Raw genomic sequence first — 5025 nt, forward strand, 5'->3', positions numbered from 1 at the left:
GTTTCTATTCGATTCCATTGGTCTATGGGGAGACACAGAATTTGAAGCACGCTTCAGGCTCCGAGCTGTCAGCACAGAGCCCGATGTGGGGCTCGAACTCACGAGCCCTGAGATCATGACTTGAGCCAAAGTCGGCCACCCAGCCAACTGAGCCACCCAGGTGCCCAGAAGTCTCCTAGTTCTGAATAGTTTTAAATGCCTATTCCCATTTGGACAGGGTTGATAAGCCTATTTGGAGATAACCAGTACTCACATCCGAGCTGTTGCATGCACATTGGTTGGACAAAGCCGTGTTTTGAAAAACAGCCTCCTTTGCAATAATATCTGTATTTGTATTTCAGGTTTGTGGGCTTTCCTTCTTTCCTGAGTGTTCAAGGTAAATGTAGACATTGGCAAATGTGACTGTAATGGTTGGCCTATCAACCAAGAGATTAGTGAGGGACAATTGAACAATAGATCAAAAGCAAGTTACATTACTGTGTGTTCCTGGGAAGGATGGGTCAGGGCACAGGGAGAGAACGTGGGTTTTGGGCTGTTTCATTCAGGGAGAAGAATGAGGAAGAAGAACAGGATGGTAGGAAGGTAGCCAGCTAGCAAAAACCTACCAGAGAATGGGAAAACAGTGTGAGGCAGTTAGCTCAGACAGCTTTGAGGAAAGAAGTGAAAGGGATAAAACCTCTGTAGGGAGAACCAAAAAGAATCACAGAATCCAGAATGTGGGTGTTGGTGGTCATATTAATCTTAATGGACACTTTAAGTGGTTTTTCCAACAAGAGGAGTTGTTCTTGTCATTAATAGTTGGGCATTTTCTTTTTTGGTGGAATCTTTTTGTTTTATTTTGTTTTGCTTTCTTCACAACGGATAACACTCAACTGATATTCAGAAAACCCAGTATGTCTGTGTCTATAGTCTAGTCATTTGCAAAAATTGACTCAAATCACTAGATTAGAACAATTCATTTGAGATTTAATTTTCAGTTATTCAATTTATCAATATTAAAGCCAAGGTCAACTCCTTGGATATGCAACCTGTGCATCTGGACCAGACCCCACGCTCAGAAGGCCTATCCTTGAGGTTTAATGCTATGAGGACACCATCCTGAAATTCTTAATAATTCTATCTTTGAGTTGGAGTTTTGTAGGTAAAGTTGGACAGGACAGTGGAGCATGAGCCAGGGGCTTGCAGCCTCAGCCCCCAAGCAGACTGCCTCCCTCTACCTTCCTGCCTCCCCAGGATATGTTCTTAGCCACCTCCTCCTCTCCTCCACTCAGCAATCACTGCCAACCTCCACCCCAAGGCCTGGGTGTCAGTGCAGCAAAGGATGAGATCGGGTGTACCTGCTCTCTGTGCTGACTAGCAGGGTGGGGACCTGAGTGCCTGTGAGGGTCTGACTCACCTTCAAATGTTTCTGTGCCCAATGGACCATATGCTTAAATAGAAAATTCAAACCACCATCAGAGGGAGAGAGAGAATGGCTGCAAAAGACATGGGAAAAACTTTGTACTTGTTTTTGAACAAGGGATTCCACATTTTCATTTTTAACTGGGCCCCACAAATTATATAGTTGGTTCTGATTAAAGATTCCTTTTTTTTTTTTCCAACTAGAAAAAAAGTGATTAGTCCAGTGCTTTTCAAACATTGTTTAAAGGACAGGATTCATTTTTCAAAGAAGCATTATGGGAATCACCGACACTTAGAAGAGACCAAAGTAAAGCTGCCTTATCTTGCTGTCCTATGAAGTGCAAGGAACCATCGACTCTGTTTCCTCACTCCCCCTCCTGCCACAGGTGACCGCCACCCAGTTATGCAATCTGACAGCTCCAAAGCATACAATCTGAAAACCATTCAACTCCTCCATACTCTTTATTTGATAGAAGTGGGAACCCAGGCCCAGAAATTAACTTCTCCAGATTCACAAAACGTTTCCTGCCTGGTCAAATCCTGCTTAGTATCCAGATCACTTGTTATCCAGTCTCCCCCTGTACTGCCTCCCCTCAGATATTTCTTTGCAGTTTTTGGAGGAACAGGCCTCCTTGATTATGTTTAAGGATGCCCAAGATGGCATCCACCACGAGCATGTTGTTGTGGCTGACAACGTGTACTAGGGAGATGCCCCATGCCCAGGACACAGGTCCTTCTCATTCACTTCAATATCCCCCTTCTTCCTCACTTCTGCTTTTTCACTTGGACTTTCTATGTGCTGGACCCTGAGATAAGAGCTTTACTTGGAATAATACCATACTTAATTCCCATGGTACTTCTCTAAGTGGTCAGAATCTGCGTCTGAGGACATACATGAGGACGTACAAAAGGGTTCATTCAGTGAAGCCCACCCAGCTAGGGATATCAGAGCTGGGATTGGAACACAAATCTGGCTGTCTCCACAGTCCTGTGCACCTACCTGGAGGCAAGCCATCTCCTTTTCTAAAAAGAGGCAAAATCAGAACTAGTCACTCCTGGGTTCCCTACTGCTCCCCAAATTCTTTCAGTCAGGAACCTAGAGATGGAAGGACATAATAGGCCTGTCTCTCTCCAATGAGATAACAAGGCTTATTCACTGCAGGAGGCTGCCCATGGTCCAGCATCTCCTAGATTCCCAAGGGCAGGATGGGAATAACCAGTCATGGACCTCAGATAGAGTTGCTCAAGGTGTATATCTCAGGAGTATATTCCAGAGGAAAACAAAATCATAACTTTTAATTACTATGCAAGCTTCTGAGGCTGTGGCCCCAGCTGGAATTTAAGAGCTGCCAGAGCCCGCTGCTGCCCTGGGCAGTTTTCCAGCAGCCACTCTTGGAAAGTTGACAAGTTTTACCCGTGAGTGGCAACTCTGGTGTAGCTTATCTTAATCAATCATAACACTTAAGGAACGTGCTACAATTGGTGCCCTGAACCACTGAACTCTGGACACTAAGTTTGTCACCACACTAAGGAAAGGGGGAAGTTTCCAGTTGTCATGTTCTATCAAAATTGCTCTTTTTCCACCTCAAATAATTGAAATACTTGCTTTTACAGCCTCTAATCTGGATCTTCAAATATCACCCCTTAAAAAAATAGCTAATGTTTGGAAATGTCACTAGCCAAATTTTAACCTATTTCATAGAGTGATGATGCTTAACTTCCATGCATAAGGAAGTGCTCATTTGGAGTGCTTTTTTTATTTTGGGATAAGTCTCTCAGTTTAATTAATACTGAAAATTTTCTTCAGACATACAAAGATTTGAAATTATTACATTGCAACTTAAATACTATTTAAAATGTAAGATCTGTATGCATTAGAAGTCCTCAACTGACGGGTACCTGGGTGGCTCAGTTGGTTAGGCGTCTGACTTTGGCTCACGTCATGATCTTATGTTCATGGGTTCAAGCCCCGCGTCAGGCTCTGTGCTGACAGCTCAGAGCCTGGAGCCTGTTTCAGATTCTGTGTGTGTGTCTCTCTCTCCCCCTCCCCTGATCTCTCTCTCTCTCTCTCACTCTGTCTCTCTCTCTCTCTCTCTCAAAAATAAATGAAGATTAAAAAAAAAGTGCTCAATTGATGTGAAAGGTGGTTTTATGATTTTAAAATTCATATCAGATTTTGGGGCACCTGGGTGGCTCCGTCGGTTAAGCGTCTGACGCTTGATTTTGGCTCAGGTCATGATCTCATGGTTCATGAGTTGGAGCCCCACATTGGGCTCCATGCTGACAGCACAGAGTCTGCTTGGGCTTCTCTCTCTACCTCTCTCTGCCCCTCACCTGCTCATCCTCTCTCTCTCTCAAAATAAATCAGTGAAACTTAAAAAAAATTATATCATATTTCCAAAGACCCATTACTGTCCTTTCTTTGAAAGTTTCAACAGAGCAATACAAAATAATAGTATACTTTACAATGTACACATTCATGTATTTGCTTCTCAATATTTATTAAATATGTGGTATTTCCCAAGCTTTGCACTAAGTGCTGAGGGCACATGAATCAATTGGCTCCATCCCCTCCTCCATATATAATTGAGACCAAGATTTTTAGGTGTTGTGATTCAGATAGGTGCTGGGTACAACAAAGGCAATAACCAACAGTGGTTGGTACTATCTGGGGTTGGTAAATTTGGGGCTGGGAGCGACAGAGTTCAAGAGAGCTTCATAGAATAGGAACAAAGGAAAACACTAGGCAACACTCAATTAATTTATGTGAAGTCCTTTATCAATTACTACCTTATTTAATTTACATGATCTCATTTAGATTTTGTACCACACCGAGAGTTATATAAGAAAGGAATCATCTCTATTTTACCAGCAATATTATTTTGGGGAGATATCAAGTAGAAGGTAAGATACAAAACCAGGACTCAAACCCCAGTGTTTTTTTGTTTTTGTTTTTAATCCTAAGTATATTCTCTTTCCATTATACAAGAGTGAGGCCGGGCACATGCCTGTTCCTATCCTGTAACATGTGACATGTTCCTATCCCGTAACACAATACCCAATGTGTAGCCTGTCTCAATGACTCAATGACACCCCAGCAAGAACGTAGTAACTCATCAAAGCTACAACACAACTCTGGTGTCGTAAAACTAAAGAAGCCCTTGGAAAATCAGAACACCAAATTCAAATCACCACACTGTCACTAATGAGTGGGATGACCAAAGGTACATTACTTGGTTCATTCACAAGCTCCCTATCCTGTACAATCAGGGAGTTGTGCTCATGTCACAGAATTACTCCAAGGGAATGTTTCTCTTGGGGACACATATTTGATTTTAGTTGAATCTAAATTTCAGTTCTCCACTAGTCTATTCCAGACTCTTCTACCACTCCTGTAATTCAGAGCAGCTGCCTCCACCAACCAACAAACCCACCAAAGATGGTGGAGCTATGGAAAACTGGTGAGCAGTGGAGTGGCAAGGTCAAAACTGTTTTTAAGTTCATCTTTCTTCTTCATGTCACATTTCCGTTATAGCTTTATTCATCGCCTTTTAAAATTCTTTTTTAGAGAAGTTTACCCTCCCACTTTTGATATATAAACCCTCACTTGACTATTTTATCCCA

The sequence above is a fragment of the Neofelis nebulosa genome, chromosome 14 (assembly GCF_028018385.1).
Source record: "Neofelis nebulosa isolate mNeoNeb1 chromosome 14, mNeoNeb1.pri, whole genome shotgun sequence".
NCBI lineage: Eukaryota > Metazoa > Chordata > Mammalia > Carnivora > Felidae > Neofelis > Neofelis nebulosa.